Consider the following 27683-nt stretch of genomic DNA (forward strand, 5'->3'; position numbering starts at 1 on the left):
GTCAAAAGTCTAGCAGCCGCATTTTGTACCAACTGTAATCGTTTAATGCGAGATATGGGGAGACCCGAAAATAATACAATGACGAACCAGCACGTTTACTATTGAGCTTGTAGATTTTTCACTGCACCGCGTCATACCGAGAGGTCTTTCTAACATTCAGATTTCCTTAGAAATTAAAGCCTAAAACGTGGCGTCTAATGTCTCAGCGTTTGATGAGCCCGGAGTGAAAAGACGGAGACAATAAAAGGAGTCTTCTAAGTAAGTGTGATGTGATAGCCGAGCGGCGGCGTCACGGCTTCACAGGGCCGGACACTCATGTGAATATAATAGTAATCCCTTTTTGCTGAGACAGACAGTCAGTCACCCCTCCTTTGCTTCACCCCTCGCGCTGTGTTTCATGGATCTGTCATCGTCCCAGGACAAAAGCACCTCGGCGGGGATGACTAATCTACGCCGGGCTCGCTGTCCTGGCTGACTCAGGCTTCCTTGTCGATTCTATTTCAGACGTGACTCAGTGGTCGCTGAGGCGCGCTCTGATTGGAATGGAGACAAGGCGCACAAAAGGGGAGGTGGACGCAGGAATGGCGCGGGCTGGGGAGGGGGGTGGTGAGGACTTCCAGGATGAAACAAGGGACGGCCCGCCTCGACCTGGCCCTGGAAACTCTCACTTTGTCCGGGCCAGTGAGCATGCTTTGGCCCCTACGGAGGCCTCCAATACGTCTCCATCCAGTAACTACACTGACGTATTTTCCGGAATATAAGCTGCACCAAATAAATTTTAGAAGAAAGAAATATTTTCCATATATATATATATATATATATATATATATATATATATATATACTCCACCAACTGAGCTATACTTGATATATATATATATATATATATATATATATATATATATATATATATATGACTCATATATATATGAGTCACTAGAGAAAAGCGCTATATAAATATGATTCAATTCAATTCGATTTAATTCAATTAATGTATGTATATATATATGTATGACTTACTTGTTACACCTTTTGGAGCGTGACCATTTGTCGTCGCTTGGAAGGGATAGTGTGAGTTTTTGGAAAAACTGTCAGTTCCAAAAATAATAATGGATGACTTATTTATTTATTAAAGGCTGTAATTACCTTATAAAGTATTCCACTTTGCAACACTTTTTCGGAAATGATGCATATTTTATGGTTTGCCATTATAAATAAAATGTGTGCGGAGAAGCGCAGCCGGCGAACGAGCAGCCGGGCGGGCCACGCTGGAGCCCGTCCCAAGATGGCGGCAAAGAGGCGTAGGATGCGGCCGAGCGGAGAGCCACCGAAAGATCACCAGTAAAAAGAAGGAGTCAGCATGGGAGTTTAGCCGGTCTGATCGACATTGCCGCCGACTGGATGAACGACCTGAAGGAGGGCGTGTGCCTGAGTGCCATGTGGTTCAACCACGAGCAGTGCCGCTGGAGGTCTGACGAGACCACCTTTGCATATATAAGGAAGAGTTGGGCCAAACTCATCCTGGGCCAGGCCGAGGATCCAGGCTTGTACATCATGAACTACTTCATGTACATCTACTGGGCGCTGTCCTTTGCCTTCCTCGCCGTGTGTCTGGTCAAGGTGTTTGCGCCGTACGCTTGCAGCTCAGGGATCCCAGAGATCAAGACCATCCTGAGTGGCTTCATCATCAGAGGCTATCTGGGCAAGTGGACCCTGATGATAAAGACCATCACTTTGGTATTACTGTGGCATCGGATCTCAGTCTGCGCAAGGAGGGTCCACTGGTCCATGTGGTGTGCTGCTGCGGCAATATCTTCTCCTGCCTCTTCCCAAAGTGAAGCAAAAACGAGGCCAAGAAGCGAGAGGTTCTCTCTGCTGCGTCGGCAGCAGGAGTGTTTGTGGCGTTTGGACCGCCAATTGGTGGCGTTCTCTTCAGCCTGGAGGGGATCAGCTACTACTACCCTCTGAAGACACTGTGGCATTCCTTTTTCGCCGCCCTGGCGGCTGCCTTTGTCCTGCGCTCCGTCAACCCTTTTGAAAACAGCCGGCTGGTGCTGTTTTACGTGGAGTACCACACGCCATGGTCCCAGTTTGAGGTCATCCCCTTCGTCCTTCTAGGGGTTTTTGGGGGCCTGTGGGGCGCCTTCTTTATCCGGGCCAACGTCGCTTGGTGTAGGAGGCGGAAGTCCACCCGATTTGGTAAGTATCCGGTTTTGGAGGTGATCTTGGTGGAGGCGATTACAGTACCACACGTCATGGCTTTCCCGAACCCGTATACCCGCCAGAACACCAGCGAGCTGATCAAGGAGCTATTCACTGACTGCAGCCCGCTGGAGTCCTCATAGCTCTGTCAGTACCAAAGCCTTTTCAGAAAACCCCAACCGGCCCGCTGGGCCCGGCGTCTACGCCGCCATGTGGCAGCTGTGCCTGGCGCTCATCTTCAAAATCATCATGACCATCTTCACCTTTGGCCTCAATAAAACAAAACACTTGTGCCATGGCATGGATAACAAAGACCTACGTGGACAAAATGAACAGCATAGCAAGGCATGAAGCAGATAATCGAGGTCGTGAAGGAGGTGATGTTGCCAGACTGACTACCTGGTAACTGTGGCTTAAATAATGAACATGATAAGTGAAAACAGGTGTGAGACAAGACAGGTGAACTGATTGGTCGTCATGGTAACAAAACAGGGAGTGAAAAAAAAAATAACTTAGAGTCCAAAGGTCAAAAGCACCTAGTATTCCTAGGCAGTCTCCCATCCAAGTACTCACCAGGCCAGACACTGCTTAGTTTTGAGAACAGATGAGATTGAGGATGCTCAGGGTAGTATGGCCATACAAAACTCATGATCAGACATGACAGATGAAAACTAAATCAGTTGGCATGGTAACAAGACAAACAAGGACATACAAAACAGAACTAAATGTCCAAAAAACTAAACATAGCATGACCAAAACAAAACATGAACCAAAGGTGTGACAAATATGGGACCTAAACAGGTAGTCTAAACATTGTGATTGTGTCTTCCAGGCCTTACTTAGCAACAACATGCAGTGTCCTCCAACATCATCTTCAGCTGCTCAAATTGGTACGTGAAGCACAGTATGACACGCATACACACCCCCTCGCTCTCTCACACACTCGCAGGGACTGTGAAAAACCTGCACGGGCATAGAATGTGGGAAGTCAAAAGCACATACAGAGCTGCAGAAACTCTACTTTTAATTATTATGTATTGACATAAATAACCCTAACATACACTATATTGCCAAAAGTTTTTAGCCACTTGCCCTGACTCACATACGAACTTGAAATGCCATCGCATTCCTAACCCATAGGTTTCAATGTGATGTCGGTTTATGAGATAACTGTGAAAGTTGGCTGAATTTATTTTGTCAAATTCCTACATCTGTAAATCAAATCTCTGTCTCTAACTTTCCAATAACAAACTGTCACTACACCTGGGTAAAACAGAGTCCATCCTATTTGGGTCCAAGCACAACCTAGGTAAATCCCCGGGCTTTACGATTAAAGCAGGTGATACCATAAATCACCAGCAAAGACAAAGTCATTTACCTACAGCAGGGGTGTCAAACTCAAATACAGAATAGGCCAAAATTTAAAACTGATCAAAGCCGCGGGCCAAGGTTGAACAAATTAACCTTTTAATAGGGACCCAAACAAATTTTGCATTAAATATTGAACAAGCAAGGCTTATATAACTTTATAGTGACATGCAAAATTGAGTTTCAAATAATAATAACAATATTTAAAAAATATCAATGGCATTTTCAATGAAAATTGAATGCCTCTTTTCTATTTGCAGCCTTCTGAAGTAAATATCAAAATAAACTTTTTCCACAGGCCAATGATAAATTTGAAAGTAAAATAACAATAAGGAATGACTCAAACATTCAAGCCTTGAAGTAGCAATAGAAAGTGAATGAATAAAACGTTAATTATTGCTCAGTTTGTTACACCGATTTGCTTAAACAACGCTTATATAACCTAATAGTGCAAAATCAACTTTCAAAAAACAAAAGAAAAAACATCACAGAAATAAAATTTAAATAAAAAATGTAATGCCTCTTTTCTATTTGCACTAGCTCATAAATTTGAAAATAAAATAATGCGGTGGTCGGGGTTGGGTGGTGGCGGGGTTGGGTGGTAGCGGGGGTGGATATTGTAGCGTCCCGGAAGAGTTAGTGCTGCAAGGGTTTCTGGGTATTTGTTCTGTTGTGTTCATGTCGTGTTTCGGTGCGGTTGTTCTCCCGAATTGTGTTTGTCATTCTTGTTTGGTGTGGCTTCACAGTGGGGCGCATATTTGTAATAGTGTTAAAGTTGTTTATACGGCCACCCTCAGTGTGACCTGTATGGCTGTTGATCAAATATGCCTTGCATTCACTTGTGTATGTGTGTGTGTACAAGTCGCATATGTTATGTGACTTGGCCGGCACGTTGTATGTATGGAGGAAAAGCGGACGTAACGACAGGTTGTTGAGAACGCTAAAGGCAGTGCCTTTAAGGCCCGACCGCAATATTGTTGTCCGGGGAGAAATTCGGTAGAATGGTTGCCCCGGGAGATTTTCGGGAAGGGCACTGAACATCTGGAGTCTGCCGGGAAAATTAGGAGGGTTGGCAAGTATAAATAAAAGTGGTGAATGCGGTGTTACAGCGGCACTGCCGCTGTATAATCCTGGCGGGCCAGCTCGAATGTTAATTTGACATTACCTCAAGGGCCAAATGAAATTACACGGCGGGCCATATTTGGCCCGCGGGCCAGAGTTTGACACCCATGACCTACATTGTACAGTATTTTTGAAAACACTCTGTCGGGTGAAAAAATGGCATTAAAAGCAATCACCAACTTCAATAATAAAACTAGATTTTTGGGCAGGATTTCTGAGTTTATCAACAGGGTTACACTTAAGACCCTTGCGGGTGCCCTCATACAGTGTCATTTTGACTATGTCTACACCTAAAGGTTCTTCAGTATCCCCGAGCCAACAAAAACGAAATTGCAAACTTCCCGAAACAAGCTGGTGAGACTCCTGCTCAATACCCAATACAGGACTCACCTATCTCAAGCCCGCTTTACCTAATTAGGATCGCTTGGATTTGAGGAAAGCGTACACAAAATGGCAACGTGCCTGGTATTCAAAATACTCAGAGAAACGGTCCCAGGGTACCTGTAAAACTATTTCACCAGAGTAAGTGATGCTCACAGAGGCAGTTCCTCAGACCTCGTCCCCCCCAAATTCAAGACGCTCATGGGAAAAAAATGCATTTTACTATTTTGACACCACACAGTGGCATGCACTACCAACAGACCTTCAAATTCCAACTTCCCTACTAGATTTTAAAACTGCCATTCAATCATGGCTTAGCTCAAACTCTACCTGATCTGAACCAAAATGTATCCCCAACATCTCTTCGTAGCATCAAACAGGTTTATAATTTGGTTATCGTGTATATATATTTTCTTATTCTGTTTTGCACACTCTTGGAGTCAACATGTACATAGTGTGTGTGTGTATGTATATATATATATACATATATATATATATATATATATATATATATATATATATATATATATGGGGCGTCACTGTGCCTCACAAAACGAAGGTCCTGCAGTCCTGGGTTCAATCCCAGGCTCGGGAGCTTTCTGTGTGCAGTTTGCATTTTCTTTTCTCCCCGTGAATGCGTGGGTTCCCTCCGGGTACTCCGGCTTCCTTCCACCTCCAAAGATATGCACCTGGGGATAGGTTGATTGGCAACACTAAATTGGCCCTAGTGTGTGAATGTGAGTGTGAATGTTCTCTTTCTATCTGTGTTGGCCCTGCGATGAGGTGGCGACTTGTCCAGGGTGTACACCGCCTTCCGCCCGATTGTAGCTGAAATAGGCGCCAGTGCCCCCCGCGACCCCAAAAGGGAATAAACGGTAGAAAATGGATGGATGGATATGGATATATATGTATATATATATATATATATATATATATATATATATATATATATATATATATATATATATAAATATGTATATATAGATAAAAAATGTAAAGAGGGGTGTATATATATATATATATACACCCCTCTTTACATTTTTTATCTATTGTTTTTCAAATCACCTGACATGTATACTGTGTATTTGTACATAATTAATAAATGTGTATATGTATATAACTTATTATATACATGTTACAGGTTATATATATTTTATTATTGAATCTATCGAATGTGATGGGTATTTGATGGACCACAATGGAAACAAGCCTTTTGGCTTTTTGTGCCATCCAGTTGCCTTTTTAAAGCATTGCATGGATTCAATTCTTTAAGATGTCAATAAACTTCTCAATTAATCAGTCATAGTTGGTCTCTATTTATATAGTGCTTTACTATACCTGAGATGATACCCAAAGCGCATCACATTATACACCTCGTACATCCATTAACATGTATTTGACTCAAGTTTCTGTATCATGTAATGTCCACTGGAAAATATTACTTAATAGAATTAACAAAGATGTTAGTTCAACCTATTTTATCACATTTTAGTTGAAAGGACCACCTTGACTTACGTTCTGAAGTTAACTGAATTCATTGATATGGGATTTCAGCACTTTTTTGTAGTTGAAGTTGTCATATCTGTTATGATTTAGTCGCAAAGGATAATTTGTTGTGTTTTCTTGACAGCAATAGTTTACCTAACTGAAAATCAAAATCACTTTGGACAGTGCTACATGTGCAAAACCCAAAACCAGTGAAGTTGGCATGATGTGTAAACCGTAAATAAAAACAGAATACAAGGATTTGCAAATCCTTTTCAACTTATATTCAATTGAAGTGACTGCAAAGACAAGATATTTAATGTTCAAACTGAGAAACTTACTTGGTTTTGCAAATAATCATTAACTTAGAATTTAATGGCAGCACCACATTGCAAAAAAGTTGGCACAGGGGCAATTTTACTACTGTGTCACATGGCCTTTCCTTTGAACAACACTCAGTAAACGTTTGGGAATTGAGGACACCAATTTTTGAAGCTTTTCAAGTGGAATTCTTTCCCATTCTGGCTGGCCTTTGAACTTTGCGCGTATAACAATCCGGATGGTTATTTTCCTCTTTGTTCTGGAGGACACAAGGTCCGCAATTTCCAAAAACAATTTCAAATGTGGTCTTCTCAGACCACAGAACACTTTTTCACCTTGCATCAGTCCATCTTAGATGAGCTCAGGCCCAGCGAAGCCGGCAGTGTTTCTGGGTGTTGTTGATGATTGGCATTTGCTTTGCATACTAGACTTTCAACTTGTACTTACAGATGTAGCGACCAACTGTAGTTACTGACAGTGGTTTTCTGAAGTGTTCCTGAAGTTAAAAGTTGTTGTAAACGTGCTATATAAATAAAATTGACTTGACTTGAGCCCATGTGGTGATATCCTTTACACACTGGTGTCAGTTTTTGATGCAGTATTGCCTGAAGGATCCAGGGATCCATTCATTCTATTTCTCCAGTTTCTCTGAACCTTCTGATGACTTACGGACCGTAGATGGTGAAATCCCTAAATTCCTTGCAATAGCTCGTTGAGAAATGTTGCTCTTAAACTATTTGACAATTTGCTCACGCATTTGTTCACAAAGTGGTGACCCTCGCCACATCCCTGTTTGTGAATGACTAAGCAATTTAAATGGCACCCACGTGTTCTCAATTAGCAGGTTCAAATAAGTGTTTGATGAGATTTTTTGCCACTTGTGCCAGCTTATTTTGAAACATGTTGCAGGCATCAATTTCCAAATGAGATAATATTTGCAAAAAATAACAACGTTTTTCAGTTTGAACGTTAAGTATATTGTCTTTGCAGTCTATTTAATTAAATATAGGTTGAAAATGATTTGCATATCATTGTATTCTGTTTTTACTTACCATTTACACAAAGTGCCAACTTTACTGGTTTTGGGTTTTGTAAAAACATATGTGGCTGAGCACGGAGGAACCAGATAAGAAAACACTATCTTAGGGAGCCGAGTGCGCCAGGAGCTGCATGATGACTGCACGTCAGAGTCCACATGCGATTGTAAACACTTCCTGTCCGTCACTTTTCATGGGAAGTGTGCATATATAGAAATATGCTGTTACTCTCCTATAGTACGGTATCGGAAGGACAGATGTTGGCATCCAAAACGAAGTGGAAATGAAAGTGCAGATAGATCCTTGTGACCGTCCTCTCCTCAATAATTAATGTCATGCAAAGACGACGAGGAGCCGAGTGAGACGGGCTGTACAAGGCCGAGCTAATTAAAGTCGGCGTATTAAAAATGTCTCCTCCGAGAGGAGAGGAAAGAGAGATCAGCGGTGATACCTTTCCTCCCTCCTACCTCCCTCTCGCTTCACTTATCCTCCGCTCCCCTCGGCTTTCTCAGGAAAATTACAACCTGACTGCTCACTTTAATATTTCAGCGTCTAAGTGAGTGTGACAGCCTCTTCTTTGTGTCGCCGCCGCCGCTGCCGCCTCCCCCTATCCTGCCTCCTCCTCCTCGTGTCGCTTTCTTATCATTCGCCCGACGTTTCAACTTTTACCGTGTGACAGGAGAAGTGGGGGTAAAAACAAATCAGGCTCAAAGCCGAGCTATCAGCCCGTCTCTCCCTTTCCCGGCGACGCAAACACGACAACGAGCCGGCAATGAAGAGCGCCAGGTATTGCCGGGCCACCGATGTGTGCCACTCACACTCAAGCCTGAATGCACACAGTCATGTCGGCCATGACAGCCCGGGTAGTGATCTCATCCGCAGAGACAAACACGCACTGAGGACGGAGGTGTCTCTTTGGAGGTCACTTCTGAACGTCGCCCTGCACACAACAAACAATTTAAAAAATGGTATGCGAGTTGCATAATCTATGCAAACCGGTCGGCATGGCGATTTGAGGAGGTGAATTGCCATGAAAAGCATCATTGTCTGCATCATTGAATTATTATGCATTGCCCACCTTGAATTTAAAATAAAATAATATAAAACAGTACCTTATGTTTGTTAAAGTAATTAATGGAATGGTTCGAATGCTTAATGCTGTGATATGTGAATCAAGGAAAATATGCAACACAATGAGAATTAATTCAAAATAAAATAAAATAAAATATACTTCATATAATAAAAAAAAATAAAATAATAATAATAAAAACATATATATATATGTATGTATTTATATATTTAAAAAATCTGAAGAGCAGCGAAACCTGTGAAACATATATATATATATATATACATATATATATATATATATATATATATATATATATATATATATATATATATATATATATATATATATATATACATATATATATATATATATATATATATACATATATATATATGCATATATATATATATATATATATATATATATATATACGTATATATATATGTATATATATATATATATATATATATATACATATATATATATGTATGTATTTGTACAGTTAAAAAATCTGAAGAACAGGGAAACCTGTGAAACATGTATATATATATATATATATATATATATATATATATATATATATATATATATATATATATATATATGTATATATAAATAATTTTTTTTATATCTGAAGGGCAGGAATCCTGCGAAACACACACACACACACACACACACACATATATATATATATATATATATATATATATATATATATATATATATATATGTATATATACTGTATATATATATATATATATATATATATATATATATATATATATATATATATATAAATATATATATATATATATGTACATATTAAGTAATAGTCTAAAATTTGATAAATTAATTTCGATACAAATTGTAAACATAAAGCTATGATCGTCAAGGAAAATAGAAATTGTAGGTCATTATGATAAGCAATTATACATTAATACAGTAAAATCAAACATTAACATGAAATTATAAAAAAAATGTATGTGATAGAATTACATATTAGGATTAGGATTGCAACGATTAATCGTTTTAGTCCATTCATTTGATAAGTAAAAATTTCCAATTTGAATTATATAAATTGCTAAGGGCGTTGTGATCCAAAGTATGTCGCTTCAAACAAAGGGGATTTTTTTATTTCATGTATTTGTATCAAAGCACACGTATTGGAACAGCAATTTCTATTTTGATTATTTGCATTTATTAGAAAAAAATATAATAACGAATGTTATGACTAGCAGAAAAAATCCCGAAATTCCCTAAAATATGCATTGAGGCATTGTATAGTTTAGTAATCTAGCTAATAATCGCTAGATTACTAAAATAATGGATAGCTTTAGCCCAAATAACCTTTGGGGAGACCTGCGATCATTTTATTGTCTTTAAGATGACATCGTGCAACAGAATGTTCATTTCAAAGGTTAGCGGGATGAAATCTCTCAAAATTTGCACTGTCCGTCCTTGGCCAACTTGATTTTAGCACAAGCTATCAAGTGAGTTTTCATTGGAGTTCCCCATTGTCCCCCTTCTATAATGGCCATTGTTTGATATGCCGTAACCTGTTATTTTGTAATGATTTTTCCATTAAAGCCAAATGAATTCACGCATTTCCCCTGGAAATACATGCAAAACCAACTCAGGGTGTAATTTGACCCCATCAAACATTAGATACCGCCAGAGTACCATAAAGTACCGTATATGTCTCGACGTGGACTCGAACCGTGTTTCTCCTGCAACTGAATAGCGTGAGGGCTGGTGTTGAAAAATCAGATCGCACTGTACAAGAACACTGCTACACAGCTCGAAATCTCCCTCAAAGGGTCTAGGACTAGCTATCTTGGGCTCTCGTTCCAGACTGCAATGCTCTGGTCTTCAAACTGGGGAGGTAAACTGCAGGGTTATGGCATAAGGCAATCCAGCCGAGAGTGAAGTCTGAAAAAACCTCTCTCCAAGTTGCCCTCGAGCGGAAAAAAGCCCTTGGTGCTCGTTAACAACAGCACCCAGAATGGACAAGTTAGAGGTCCTGGTAATCAAGACTGGGCCTCTCTGGTGTCGCCTGGTTCCGCCATGTTTTTGGCCAGATTGTACTGTTATGTACTAGACAAAGGGAAGGAGGCAACACCAGGGCAGAACTGCAGTTTAGAAGGTTTATTAAAGGGTAACATTATCACAATTTCAAAAGGGTTAAAACCAATAAAAATCAGATCCCAGTGGTTTATTTTATTTTTCAAAGTTTTTTTCAAAATTTTACCCATCATGGAGTATCCCGAAAAAAGGTTTTAAAGTGCCTGATTTTTGTTATCTGAAAATCCACCCGTCCATTTTCCTGTGATGTCACATAATGACGCCACTACAAACAAACGGTTGGAGTTTGGAGGCAGATAGCGAAAACAAAATTGAAGAAGAAACTGAAGCTATTGAGCGAATAGTAATTGAAGCTATTCGGCGAACGCCTTCTAACCAACGATTGCATCTTTTGACCACTGGAGCAACTTAAATCCGTCGATTGGTAAGTGTTTGTTTGGCATTAAATGTGGGTGGAGGGAAAGGCTGGATGCAAATATAGCTACAAATGTACATACAGCTGACCTAAATAGCATGTTAGCGTCGATTAGCTGGCAGTCATGCCGTGACCAAATATGTTTAATTAGCACAATAACATTAACAAAACTCACCTTTGTGATTTTGTTGACTTTATCGTTAGAAATGCATCTGCTTTGAGTGTCGCAGGATATCCACACATCTCAGTGTCATCTGTCATAGCATTGCTGTCGTCGGTAAAATGTGCAGAACAAACGAGGGACTTTCGCATCTTTTGACCACTGGTGTACTTGAATCCGTCAATTGGTATGTGTTTGTTTGGCTTTAAATGTGGGTGGAAGGAAAGGCTGGATGCAAATATAGCTACAAATGAGGCATAACGATGCAATATGTACATACAGCTAGCCTAAATAGCATGTCAGCATCGATTAGCATGCCGTGCTAATCGATGCACACTCCACGTAAGTCAACTTGAATACATCCCTGATCGTGTTGTTACACCCTCCGACAACACACCGACGAGGCATGATGTCTCCAAGGTAAGGAAAACAGTCGAAAAAAACGGAAAATAACAGAGCTGATTTGACTTGTGTGTATAATGTGTTTGAGAAAATGGCGGATTGCTTCCCGTTGTAACGTCACGGGTGAAAGGTCATCGCTCCGACAGCGAACAATTGAAAGGCGTTTCAATCGCCAAATTCACCCTTTTAGAGTTCGAAAATCGGTTAAAAAAACATATGGTCTTTTTTCTGCAACATCAAGGTATATATTGACGTTTACATTGGTCTGGTGATAATGTTCCCCTTTAAAACCTTTGATGAATGTGTGGGGTGTGAATGAATGCTGAGGCGGTGTACTACCGAATATGACTCATTAGTATCGCGGTGCTATACTAATACCGGCATACCGTACAATCCTCGTATGAAAAATACATGAATAGTATTAAATGTAACCAAAACATATTAGTTTTATTATTTTTATCTTTTCTTATTTTATTTTCTGCCCTTTGTACTGCATTGACAATAATACTGCCGGTAGTACAAATATGTCACGGCCGTACAAAAACCATCATCAAATGGTAATAACGAGTGTGGTGGTGGAGGTGAATTGCCAGGAAAGATGCTTGTGTTGCGTCTTCACAGGCATTATGATACGCATCAATAATTTAGCTCGTCTCTCCGACTCCCGCCTCATTCTATTTTAATCCCTGCCATTTGATAGCCCGGTCCGCTTCCACCTCTCAAAAGAGCGAGCGTATTAACGTCCGCGGCGGGCCGGCCGCAAACACACAAACAGCCCGGGGAAGGAAGCGAGGCCCTTTTATTCCCCCCGAACAACACAACAGCACAGTGAGGGATCGCACACAGCCCCTCGACAAAGTGAGCGCAAACGCGAGCATTGATCATATAATTTACTCCTCTCTATCAAGCCACAACGCCATTGATCAAATAATTCCATATGCGGGCCGCCGCCTCTGCCAAATTGCTAAAATGGGGGGCTGCTCTACTTCGAGCCAGTGCCGTAATGGTTTTGGCATTGATTGCAGCATGCAAACAAACGCCAGCAGAGCGAGGAAACAGAGGCTTCGACGTGCTTGTACACAACATGCACACACATGCATGGCCTTGATTTGTGTGCTCATTACAACTTTTTTTATTTTTTTTATTTTTTTTTATACGGGTTCCAGCATGGAGCAGCTGAGTAGCAGGCGGGTTTTTAGGAATGACTGCAAGATTAAGCCCCAGTTGAGTGGCCAATTTGACCCCGTTTTCACGCTGATGGCTCGGCTGACCGATTTCCTGCCGCAGGCTGCCTGCAGCCTAACATGCACTAGGTGTGTGTGTTTTTGTGTGTGTGTATGTGTGTGTCAACATACACGGTAGTAGTAGTGGTTCCAATTGCTGTTTTGACTGTTAAGTGCTTTGGTAATCACAGGTTGTGTTGCAGTCAACATAAATAGAAACCATGCTTTGACACGCAATAGTAATCTGACTAGTTGCTAATGTCTCAGTGAGACCTCAGCTGTTGGATTTAAAGTCAATAGTAAATCGATGGAGCAACAATCCTTGAAATTTTGAAAAGGGTTGATTTTGAGTTGTGGGAGGCATATGAGTTGGGAAATTGTGTTAGATATAAATATATAGGGAATACAATTATTTGCAAATACTTTTCAACCCATATTCAGTTGAACACAATACAAAGACAACATATTTGATGTTCAAACTCACAAACTTATTTTTTTTTTGCAAATAATAATTAACTTAGAATTTCATGGCTGCAACACGTGCCACAGTAGTTGGGAAAGGGCATGTTCACCACTGTGTTACATCACCTTTTCTTTTAACAACACTCAATAAACGTTTGGGAACTGAGAACACTAATTTTTGAAGCTTTGAATGTGGAATTATTTCAATCAATCAATCAATGTTTATTTATACAGCCCTAAATCACAAATGTCTCAAAGGACTGTACAAACCACTACGACTACGACATCCCCGGAAAAACCCACATAAGGGCAAGGAAAACTCACACCCAGTGGGACGCCAGTGACAATGATGACTATGAGAACCTTGGAGAGGACCTCAAATGTGGGCAACCCCCCCTCTAGGGGACCGAAAGCAATGGATGTCGAGCGGGTCTAACATGATACTGTGAAAGTTCAATCCATAGTGCCTCCAACACAGCCGCAAGAGTTCAGTTCAAAGCGGATCCAAGACAGCAGCGAGAGTCCCGTCCACAGGAAACCATCCCAAGCGGAGCCGGATCAGCAGCGTAGAGATGTCCCCAACCGATACACAGGCGAGCGGTCCATCCTGGGTCCTGACGAGCGGTCCATCCTGGGTCTCGACTCTGGACAGCCAGTACTCCATCCATGGTCATCGGACCGGACCCCCTCCACAAGAGAGGGGGGACAGAGGAGAAAAAGAAAAGAAGCGGCAGATCAACTGGTCTAAAAAGGAGGTCTATATAAAGGCTAGAGTATACACATGAGTTTTAAGGTGAGACTTAAATGCTTTCCCAGTCTGGGCTGTTTTTATACCCAATCATGGCAGCCATCTGTTCCCAATTAGACTGCACACCTGTGGATGTTCCAAATAAGTGTTGGTTGATGAGCATTCCTCAACTTTATCAGTATTTATTTCCACCTTTCTCAACTTCTTTGTCACGTGTTGCTGGCATCAAATTCTAAAGTTATTGATTATTTGCAAAAAAATTTTTTGAATGTTTATCAGTTTGCGTCAAGGCGTGGACTGTGGTGTGGTTTGTTTTCCCGAGGTACAAAGTGACTTGATCGGACAACGGTCGAAGGTACAAACATTATTTAATTTTAACACTCAAAAAAGGAAACAAACAAAAGGCGCTCACAAGGAGTTACAAAAACTTGGCTGAGAAAACAAAACTTGTGCTAAGGCAAAACTATGGACATAAACTAAAACTTGCACAATGGCAGAACTATGAACAACTAAAAAAAAAAACACTTACTGTGACCGAGAAAAGGGTCACATATATATCATGGGTTTGTCGAGGGTGATGGATGGTGATGTCGCCAGGCTGACTACCTTGCAACTGTGGCTTAAATAATACTGTGGTGATTAGTGAACACAGGTGCGTGACATGGGGACAAGGTGAAAACTAATTGGATGGCATGGTAACAAGGCAAACAAGGAAGTGCAAAAACAGGAAACAATGGAGTCTTAAGCAAAACAGAACATAACAAAACAAAACATGATCACAAGACATGACAGTTTGAACATCAAATATGTTGTCTTTGTAGAATATTCAACTGAATATGGGTTGAAAATTATTTGCAAATCATTGTATTTCATTTATTTTTACATCTAACACAATTTCCCAACTCATATGGAAACGGGGTTTGTAGCAAAATGATTGTAAAACACAGCCGCCTCGGCCATCTTGTGATGGACTTTACTCCAAATCCATAGAAATCTTGCCCGGCTCTTTTTTTTTTTTTTAAATAGAGCACTCAACACTGGGACTGCTCGAAATAACACGAGAAAAATGAAAGGACTGCAACGATTGGACAGGCTACACTGTTTGAAGAAGTGACGAAAGCATTCAAAATCGATCAATCAAAGTTTATTTACATAGTCCCTAATCACAAGTGTCTCAAAGGGCTGCACAAGCCATAATGACATCCTTGGCAAAGATCCTACATCAGGGCAATAAAAACTCAACCCAAGTGGGATACAATGAGAAACCTCAGAGGGGACCACAGCCGGTGCAATGGACGTCGAGTGGATCTAGTTAATAGTGTAAGAGTCCAGTCCATGGTGGGGCCAGCAGGGGACGCCCCCAAGTGATGCACAGAGGAGTGGTCCACCCCGGGTCCTAACTTTGAACAGCTAGCGGGTCATCTGTGTTCACCTAATAACCTCTCCATGCAGGAGAGGGAGGCAGAGCACAAAAGAGGCGGCAGATCAAAGGTTTACTGCACACAATTTACAGAATATACACCGGGAACTGAATATAACCATTATTAGAACTTATGTAAAGACTGTCCAAGTATTGTGTAGGTTTTGCAAGAATTGCGCTGATCGATAGACCGCCGAGTGACAGACAAGTACAAGCTTTACCATTTCCGATGATTCCCTTTCAATGCTGATCACAAAAGTCATTCCTCGCTGACTGATACTTTATTTTTAGTCCCTCGGTGGACATACAGTAGACAGTTAACTATGGTAGGTAGGTAGGTCTTTATTGTCATTGCAACAAGTACAACGAAACTTTGTTTTCAGCACAAACCTGTTTAAGATTAGACAAACAAACAGTGTACAGCATGGGTGTCAATTTAATTTGTAATTTAATTTGGCCCTTGAGGCAAAATCAATTTAGCATTAGAGCTGGCCCGCCGGTGTTGTACAGCGTCGGTGCCAATGTAACACCGCATTCACCGCTAATACTCATACTTGCCAACCCTCCTAATTTTCCTGGTGGACTCGCGAAGTTCAGTGCCCCTCCCGAAAATCTCCAGGGGCAACCATTCTCCCGAATTTCTACCGATTTCCACCTGGACAACCATATTGGGGGCGTGCATTTAAGGCACTGCCTTTAGCGTTCTCTACAACCTGTCGTCAGGTCCGCTTTTCCTCCATACTACCAGCGTGTCGCATAATATTTGTGGCTTTTACACACACACACACACACACACACACACACACACACACACACACACACACACACACACAAGCGAATGCAAGGCATTCTTGGTCAACAGCCATAAAGGTCACACTGAGGGTGGCCGTATAAACAACTTTAGCACTGTTACAAATATGCGCCACACTGTGAACCCACACCAAACAAGAATGACAAAAACATTTCGGGTGAACATCCGAAACAGAACAATTACCCAGAAACCCTTGCAACTCTTCTGGGAAACTTCCAGCAAACTGACCAATAATTAACGTTTTATTCATGCATTTTCTCTTGCTACTTCAAGGCTTGAATGTTTGGTTCATTCATTATTGTTATTTTATTTTCAAATTTATTATTAGCCTGTGGAAAAAAAATTATATTTACCTCAGAAGATTGCAAATAGAAAAAAAGGCATAACATTCTTATTTAAATTTTATTTGATATGCCATTGATATTTTTTTATTATTATTATTATTATTTGAAACTGGATTTTGCATGTCACTAAAGTTATATAAGGCTTGCTTGTTCAATATTTAATGCAAAACTTGTTTGGGTCCCTATTAAAAGGTTCATTTGTTCAACCTTGGCCGGCGGCTTTGTTCCGTTTAAAATTTTGGCCCACTCTGTATTTGAGTTTGACACGCCTGGTGTACAGGGTTACAGAACAAGAACGCTGATGGGTCGCCATAAGGCGCCCCGTAAAAGATGGGAAAAAGGTAAACGCTGGGGATGGATGAGTAAAAAAATACAATCCAGACTGGGCTCCTAAGGGGGCCCAGTTCGGAGTGAGAAAAAACCTCCATAGCAAAGCACATATACATATTACAACATACATCTCGAGATATCTAGCAACAGAGGGAAGGTAGTTCAAGGTCATGGTGGTAGGCCGCAGCTCTCAGGCGCTGACCATCCATTCATCACCCCTACGGGATTGCGTCGAGGGCGTCGGATTGCGGGACAGGAGGGTGTATGTGTGGCATATATTTTTTTTGTGGATGTGTGTGTGTGTGTGTGTGTGTGTGTGTGTGTGTGTGTGTGTGTGTATAAGCCCATAGTGTGTCTCTGTTCCGCGGCCTTGATGTATTTGCCGTCGCTAGTCCAAAGTTCACAACAACAGGTGTGTGTCCATGAGAGACAAAAAGGTAGTTTGTTATGTCTTCGGTTGCGGTGATCTTTGGGAGAGTCTTGAAGCCAGGGAAAAAATCCAAGTTAAAATGATTTGTATGCGAGTGAAAATAAAATTTGCTTTTTCACTCTAAAATTGTCTATGACTGGTCCTCAAAACCTGCGAGGTAGACAATCCGATGTAATCCACAGTTCTTCCCGCATCCTCCAATCATTTGTTGCAGCTTTGGGTACTTTGAAGACTGCCAGCAACTTCCAATTTGTCGACAAACCAGAGCAACGCTTACTCCAATCAGCAGATGTCCTGTTGTCATAATTCCGAATAGGTGGATATCTTCACGTCCTCGACAGAAAAGAGTCGCCAGGCACACGGCCCTCCTTCTTCTCCCAAGAGTCCGTCGTGTGTCCAGCAACAACCGCTTCGTCACGACAGCAGGTTCCCCCAAACCCAAGATCTTGTCAATTTTGTTGAGGCCAGTTAAATAGTTCCGATGTTTAGATTTGGAGAGCAGTGCAAAAAGAGGCAACAAGAAAGTTAAAACAAGACAAAACAAAGAAGCAAGCAGGAAAGATAAGGGAAAGGAAAGGGGAGCGTCCACCCTCGATGAGTGCCAGAGAGAAAAAACTAAAAAACTATTGCAAGCAAATGTTAAATAGTGACAGTAATTGCAAAAAAATAACAGTGCAATACTTTTTCATGCAAAATAATAATAGTGCAATATGTTTTCATAACATGGTCACCACTGCCTAGTTTCTCTTGTTATATTCTTATTTTACTGTTATATTTTTATTCTCATTGTTGCTTTTCATTTTTATTCTTATTGTAATATGTTTCTATTTCGTTTCCATTTATACCCCCATGATTTACTTTTTACTTTTTAAATTCGATTTAAATTCTTTACACTGCTGCTGGAATTTGAATATTCCTGATGGAACTCTCCTGAATGAATCAATGAAGTACTATCTATCCATCTGTCTATCCATCTATCTATCTATCTATCTATCTATCTATCTATCTATCTATCTATCTATCTATCTATCTATCTATCTATCTATCTATCCATCTATCTATCTATCTATCTATCTATCTATCTATCTATCTATCTATCTATCTATCTATCTATCTATCTATCTATCTATCTCTATCCATCTATCTATCTATCTATCTATCTATCTATCTATCTATCTATCTATCTATCTATCTATCTATCTATCTATCTATCTATCTATCTATCTATCTATCTATCTATCTGTCATGTGTTTGTGATCATGTTTTGTTTAGTTGTGTTGGATTGCTTCAAGACTCCATTAGTTTTTTCACTACCAATTAGTTCACCTGTCCTCACAACTCACGCACCTGATTCATTTGAACTCACGCACCTGTTTTCAAGCACCACACCACTATTCAAGCCTGTAGTTGCCAGTCTTTGGGGTCAGGTACACCCACTACCAACTTCTCAGTTTATGTCCACATTTTACTATCCAGGTGAGGATAATCAAGAGTTAACTTTCATGAGCTCCAAGGCAAGAACGCAGCTCACCAGCTGATGTCAGTGTAGCAGCATAAGGAAGTTGCCTTTCTCTGATCAATGCGCCAAAAATGCTGCAGGTCCTTAACTTTAGCGCTTATAATGACAATGTTGCTAATAGTTAATAGTCAGATCACGAAATGTAACTGTAGAATTGTTGACGCTTTTTGGATGGTTAATTATTTGGGTTTTATGGTCGGCTTAAACGCAATAGACACAATGAAGTCATGGCTTCGATTGGCTGTATTGTAAGCAGACTTTTATTCACAAGTTAGAATGCATAAAAAAAGAAAAACCTGTGTTCTTGTCCCTCATAAATGTTGTGAATTATAGGCAAATTTCCCAAAAAGTATTTTCTGCTCCGTTTTTAATTGAAGTCAAGTCTGAATGTCTTTGAAACAGTTAGCTCCATCTCTTGATACTTCTTCCGCTCCCGTCCTTGCACGCTACACCGCTACAACAAAGATGACGGGGAGAAGACGCTGTCGAAGGTGAGCCACGTAAATGAGATCGCCCACAAACCGGCGCCTCCTGAAGCGACCGCAGAAAGCGACTCGAAGATGATCCGTAAAAAACATCATCTATGCAACATTTTGAACAATGAACCACCATCACATGTTATATAGACCACAAGGAAACATTTTAATTTCAGAAAAAAAATACATAATATGACCCTGTGGAAGCAATTCCACTCTTTCACACGGCAAAGGAGCCAAGCGTGTAGTTTTTAACCAGGTTTTAATCTACATAGATTTTATCAAAGTTTTCTCCAGCAGGATGTGACTTTTCAGTCACCTCCGTATTCTCTCTCCACTCCTGTTCCCGGTCGCTTGCTGTTAAAGACAACAGATGACTAGATAACTAGTACCACCTGGGAGATCTAATCGCCTGTTCAGTTGTATATCGCCGTCAGCACTGCCACGCCCCCATCTGATGGGCACTCTGTCCTCAGTACCATTGACAGAGGCGGTGACTTTCGCTCCTGCAAGCAGCACTGGCCACACCTCCCTCCACAGACCCCTTTAATGCACCTTATAATCCAGTGCGCCTTTGGTATGAAAAAAGACCTGAATAGTGTGCCCTATGGTCCGAAAAATACGGTAGTTATAACATTTTTAGTTGGCTAACTTTACTTTGCCTGGATGTAAATAACCTTTGTGGCGATTGTCCTCTTGCTTTTGACAACGTGTGCGTTTAACACACACTACGTTGTGTCGAGGGGCATGGAAAGAGTGAGCGTGGGGTTGGTAGAAAGAGGGAAACTAAAGCGAGAAAGATCGAGTGTGACAGAAGAGCAGAGAGGGTGAGAGTCCAGCTGGTGGCGAGACGTCCGAGCATGACGCCGACTGTCTCTGAGCTGAGGACGCACCATGCTACATACATGACAGCCTTGTCACACTCTGTTATGATCCTGGACGCCACGCAAACATTGTTCTCGTATGACTTGTGGGAGGACGACGGCAGAAGTCAATGACCACAGGTGACAGAAATAAAAGTGTCGCAAGTGTGCATTATTCCACTGCACTCTGGCTGACTTTTATTTTGGGTTCGGTCTCCGACTGTAAGACATTCATGAAGTCTCGGGCTGGCTGTCGGTCGACATGTCAATCATTGCGGCAGGTTACTGTGTTCGGTAGCCAGAATCTACCGCCTCGTTTAGTAATCGTTTATTTAAGTATTCAAAGAACTTTAATTGCATATATATATATATATATATATATATATATATATATATATATATATAAAATTACTAAACGAGGCAGTAACTTCTGGCTACTAACCACAGTGACCTGTATATATGTATTGGGGCCTGTCAAATTTAATTTGATAATAACCTGCTAACAATAAGTTCCTTTGAATGCGCACGTTTTTTGGACTCGCGAATAACGCGCATGCGTCCTGACTTCTTTACGACCCTCAGCCCATTCCGTGGCATGGGGAATTGCGATGCCGTTCAGTTACTGTGAAGGCCACAAACTGGAAAATAGTGAGCAGAAATGTAGCAAAAAATGGGGACATTATGGAAATCTCGGATTGTAGGTTGTAGAGAGGAAGAGCTTCACGTCTGTGTTTGGGTTACAGTTGAGTAAATTAATAACATCAAATGTAGATTGTTATTCTAACTGTTTATATATATATATATATATATATATATATATATATATATATATATATATATGTTCTATATTGTATTGTATTATATATTAAGAATTGATTCTTGATTCAACAACAACATCTTGTAATGTATTATTTGGTATAATAATTATAACGAAACAGCCAGTTACAGGTTAGAAAAGCTTCTTCTGGTTTCATGGAAATGGCCTAAAAACATACGTTTAAAATTGTATTGTTAGAAAAAAAAAAAAATCAGTGTATGAATTTAAAGATATATACCAGTATATATATTTTTACTCTCTCCCCAAACCCATCCGTGACTACTCAGACCAGGTGTCGGGAACCTTTTTGGCTGAGAGAGCCATACAAGCCAAATATTTTAAAGTATTTCCGTGAGAGCCATATAATATTTTTTTAAGACCGAATACAACTATATGCGTACATTTTTAAGTAAGACCAACATTTTCAGACTATAATAAGTCTCTTTTTCTTTTTAATAACATTATTCTGAAGCTAACCAACAATAAATAAAATACTTCTTACCAATAATGCGACTTCTTGAACAGGTACGGTAGAAACCAGATGGATGGATTAAAATGCATGAGAATGTTTTATATATTGAATGTTATTTTTGACACTGTGATTACCAGCGGAATTTTTGATTACTTATCGTGTTAAGCAATGTCAGCTAAGATTTATCTGAGAGTCAGCTGCAGTCATCAAAAGAGCCACGTCTGGCTCTAGAGCCATAGGTTCCCTACCCCTGGCTCAGACCTTCAGACCTTCAAAAGCCTTCTCAAAACTCACCTTTTCAGATCTGCTTTTTACCTGTGATTAGTGTTCTGTGTCTCGTAATGTTGTTTTAGTATATAGCAGGGTTGCACGGTATACCGGTACTAGTAAAGTACCGCGATACTAATTAATCATATTCGATACTATACCGCCTGTAAAAAGTAGCGGTCCCCTACCTTTTTTGTTTTTTTAAAGGGCATCACGGCACACTGTAGTCACGTCATAACATTGCTGGTTGTACGAGCAGAGGAGCATGTTTGGCAGCGCACACTCACAGAGTACTTGCAAGCAGACAGACAAACGAACAATTAAGGTGACGTTATAACACTGAAACGCCCTCAGGAAGAGGTATATAAAACGTGGTTAGCTAGCTAGCGGCTAACGTTCAGCCGCAGTCTGCAGTGTTTTAGCTAGTTCTAAATTATTAATCCTTGTCTCCATGGAGACAAATAAATCACGTTTGTCACAAGTATCATTCCTGCAGGACGAGGAATAGCTAAACGATACAATAGCTCACCAGCGTTACCGTTAACAAGCTGGCGTTTCACAATGTAAACAAACACCATGGGTGGATCTACATCTGACATCCACTGTAATGATACCAAGTACAAGAGCGTATCTAGTCGATACTACTATGATTACATGGATATTTTTAGCATCACAGAGTCTTTTTTTTAATTTTTTTAATTGTATTTATATTATGTTTACAAACTCAGGATATACGTCCCTGAACACATGAGGGCTTAAATTATGACCGATGTATGATTCTGTGGATTGATACCCAAATTTGTGATATCATCCAAAACTAATGTAAAGCATCCAAACAGTAGAAGAATAAGTGAATATTACATTTTAACAGAAGTGTAGATAGAACATGTTAAGACGGAAAATAAGCCAATATTAACAGTAAATGAACAAGTACAATAATAATTAATTTTCTACTGCTTTTCCCTCTAATTTTGACAAAATAATAGAATGGAAAATGACACAATTTGTTACTACATATGTCAGCAGTCAAATTAGGAGCATTTGTTTGTTTACTTACTACTAAAAGAAAGGTTGTCTCGTATTTTCACTATTTTATTTAAGGAGAAATTTGCAATAACAAACATATGTTCAATATACCATAAGAATTTTTGTTAAAATAAAGCCAACAATGCCATTTTGTGTGGTTCCCCTTTATTTAGAAAAGTATCGAAATACATTCTGGTACCGGTACCAAACGATTGGTATCGGGACAACCCTAGTATATAGTGAAGTGCATATTTAAAGGCCTACTGAAATGAGATTTTCTTATTTAAACGGGGATAGCAGGTCCATTCTATGTGTCATACTTGATCATTTCGCGATATTGCCATATTTTTGCTGAAAGGATTTAGTAGAGAACATCCACGATAAAGTTCGCAACTGTCGGTGTTAAGAGAAAAACCCTGCCTCTACCGGAAGTCGCAGAAAAGGACGTCGCAAGTGTGGGGGCTCCTCATATATTCACATTGTTTTTAATGGGAGCCTCCAGCAAAAAGTGCTATTCGGACCGAGAAAACGACAATTTCCGCATTAATTTGAGCGAGGATGAAAGATTTGTGTTTGGGGATATTGATAGCGACGGACTAGAAAAAAAAAAAAAAAAAAGAGTTAAAAAAAAACGCGATTTCATTGGGACGGATTCCGATGTCTTTAAACACATTTACTAGGATAATTCTGGGAAATCCCTTATCTTTCTATTGTGTTGCTAGTGTTTTAGTGAGTTTAATAGGTGTACGTACACGGGTGTCCTGACGCCAATGTCTCAAGGGAGTCGACGGCAGCTTCATGGACGGCCCAAGCTCAGCTTTTCTCCAGTAAGAAGCGACTTTTTAACCACAATTTTCTCACCGAAACCTGCTGGTTGACATTTGGTCTGGATTCATGTTTGCTTGACCGCGCTTTGATCCATAGTAAATTTTCACCTCCGGGAATTTTAAACAAGGAATCACCGTGTGTTTGTGTGGCTAAAGGCTAAAGCTTCCAAACTCCATCTTTCTACTTTGACTTCTCCAATATTAATTTAACAAATTGCAAAATATTCAGCAACACATATCTCTAAAATACTGTGTAATTATGCCGTTAAAGCAGACGACTTTTAGCTGTGTGTGTGCGTAGCGCTCATACTTCCTAAAAACGTGTGACGTCTTGCGTACACGTCATCATTACACGACGTTTCCTGGACGAAAACTTACGGGAAATTTAAAATTGTAATTTAGTAAACTAAAAAAGCTGTATTGGCATGTGTTTCAAAATTAATATTCCATCATTGATATATAAACTATCAGACTGCGTGGTCGGTAGTAGTGGGTTTCAGTAGGCCTTTAAATCCGGCATCGGTGCAATTTTTATGCCAATTTTTGTTGTCGGTTTTTTTAAAGCATTTGGGACCTCTGCATGGAGCTTTTTCTACTCTTGGCTTTAAATTTCATACCTTTTTGCCATATTCATATATGGGGCCGTGCTCACATAGAGACTCCACAATGGCTTCATATGAGGCCCATAAATCCTTACTTACATGTCATTCCCCTACACAATAGGACATGTTTTGAGACCCAGCAAAGAATTGGAATGATTGACATATTTATTTAGATCTGAGCCAATTTGGAAGAATCTATTTTCCCAACCTCAATGCCATTATCCACACGCGGCAAGCAACACAGGCCCTGTTTTCAACACCAAGAGAAATAGTATCTAGTCTGTAGTAGACAGGTCATAATCAATGTTCATCATATCAATGAAGCCATGGGCAGCCACCATACAAAGGCAGTAGAGTGCAAAGCCAGGCTAATGTAAGTATGACCATCATCTGGCAACCCTGCTAGATCGAAATTGATCTACTAAGGTGATTCTACTGTATACGTTCATACATAAAATTCAGAATTATTATCTTTGTACTGTCAGGTTTTGTTTGGAGTGTCATGTCTTTGTGATCATGTTCTGTTAAGTTGTTAGATTACTTCAATACTCCATTAGTTCCTGTTTTTTCACTCCATTGTTTTGTTTCCATGCCTACCAATCAGTTCACCTGCCCTCACGACTCACGCACCTGATTCATTTGGACTCATGCACCTGTTTTCAAGCACCACAGCACTATTTAAGCCTGTAGTTGCCAGGCAGTCAGCCTGGCGACATCACCTCCTACACACCTAAGTTATCCATGCCCATGATCCATGCTCTTTCTCGGTCACATTGCTTTGCACCACGGGAAAACAAACCACACCCAAGTCCTCGTCATGACAAGGAGGGCATACAGAGCCTCCACCAGCACCAGATTTAACCCAATTAGTACCACAAGAACGATAGTATGTATATACGGTGCATCCAAAAAGTATTCACAGTGCTTCATTTTTCCGCATTTGGCTACGTTACTGCCTTATTCCAAAATGGAATAAATTCTTTTTTGTCCTCAAAATTCTAAAAACAATACCCCACAATGATAATGTGAAAATATATATATTTTTTTATTTTTATTTTGCAAATGTCCATACATCCATTTTCATACCGCTTGCCCCTTTGGAGGTCGCAGGGGGGTCGCTGGAGCCTATCTCAGCTGCATTCGGGCGGTAGGCGGGGTATACCCTGGACAAGTCGCCACCTCATCACTGGGTCAACACATATAGACGGACAACATTCACGCTCACGTTCACACACTGGGGCCAATTTAGTGTTGTGGTTTAAAGATAAAAACCTCCAATCAACCAATCAATCAATGTTTATTTATATAGCCGCAAATCACAAATGTCTCAAAGGACTGCACAAATCATTACGACTACAACATCCTCGGAAGAACCCACAAAAGGGCAAGGAAAACTTACACCCAGTGGGCAGGGAGAATTCACATCCAGTGGGACGCCAGTGACAATGCTGACTATGAGAAACCTTGGAGAGGACCTCAGATAGAATAGAATAGAATAGAGAATAGAGTTTTATTGGGATTATTGCAATGAACAGGTTCAAAGAACAACGAAATTGGAGCAGCTCCTCCTAAGGTGCATATACAATATGGTAGTATAAATAGTAAAAAAAGATAGAGGGCTGTACATAACCTTCGCCCAGCAAGTTGCTGACTGGGCTAGTAACAAACTATATGAAAACAATAAAAACAATGCACCTAAGGGGAGAGCCTGAGACGTCGCGTCCATGCGCGCCGCCATCTTGGAAATATGAGATGTGGGCAACCCCCCCTCCCTCTAGGGGACCGAAAGCAATGGATGTCGAGCGGGTCTAACATGTTACTGTGAAAGTTCAATCCATAGTGGCTCCAACACAGCCGCGAGAGTTCAGTTCAAGCGGATCCAAGACAGCAGCGAGAGTCCCGTCCACAGGAAACCATCTCAAGCGGAGGCGGATCAGCAGCGTAGAGATGTCCCCAACCGATACACAGGCGAGCGGTCCATCCTGGGTCCCGACGAGCGGTCCATCCTGGGTCTCGACTCAAGGGCGGGGGGGACATAGGAGAAAAAAGAAAAGAAGCGGCAGATCAACTGGTCTAAAGAGGAGGTATATTTAAAGGCTAGAGTATACAGATGAGTTTTAAGGTGAGACTTAAATGCTTCTACTGAGGTAGCATCTCGAACTGTTACCGGGAGGGCATTCCAGAGTACTGGAGCCCGAACGGAAAACGCTCTATAGCCCGCAGACTAAACCTTAAAACAATTGTGGTCATTAGAGTGTTTTTTCCGAGAAATACGTTTGCCAAAATGCACCTGAAAGACTCTCAGACCATGAGAAACAAAATTCTTTGGTCTGATTTGACAAAGATTGAACTTTTTGGTGTGAATGCCAGGCCTCAAATTTGGGGAAAACAGGCACCGCCAATACCATCTCTTTAGTGAAGCATGGTGGTGGCAGCATCATGCTGTGGGGATGTTTGTCAGCGGCACAAGCTAGGAGGCTCGTAAGGATAGAGGGAAAGATGAATGTAAAGAGACATCCTGAATGAAAACCAACGCGTCCCATCCAACCTGAGCTTCAGAGGTGCTGCTTTGCTGAGCAAAGTGGAATGGGCAAAAATGCCCAAAGATAGGTGTGCCGAGCTTGTGGCATTTAGAAAGACTTGAGGCTGTAATTTCTAGCAAAGTCTGTGAATACCTAAGTACATGTGATTTCTTCAAATATTTGTATTCATAATACATTTGCAAAATTTAAAAAAAATAATTAACATAGTTATAATGGGGTATTGTGTGTAGAATTTTGAGGATACAAATGTATAATTATGTATAATAAGGTTGTAACATAACAAAATATGGAAAAAAGTAAAGCTCTGTGAATACCTTCTGGATGCTCTGTACTAATTGAAATGGAATAGGATATATAAATAGAGTAGGTTTTAATTAGGATTGATGAATAGGAAATGACTATGAATAGAACAAAAATAAAATAAAATAAAAGTGATTGATGCTGTCGTGAAAATAGA

General features: G+C 40.4%; 1 pseudogene; it reads left to right on the forward strand.

The window, feature by feature from the left end:
* The first annotated feature begins 1367 nt into the window (after nt 1–1367).
* On the forward strand, nt 1368–27209 carry LOC133558725 (H(+)/Cl(-) exchange transporter 3-like; annotated as a pseudogene).
* The last annotated feature ends 474 nt before the right edge of the window (nt 27210–27683 follow it).

This window comes from Nerophis ophidion, linkage group LG09 (assembly GCF_033978795.1).
Source record: "Nerophis ophidion isolate RoL-2023_Sa linkage group LG09, RoL_Noph_v1.0, whole genome shotgun sequence".
Classification (NCBI taxonomy): domain Eukaryota; kingdom Metazoa; phylum Chordata; class Actinopteri; order Syngnathiformes; family Syngnathidae; genus Nerophis; species Nerophis ophidion.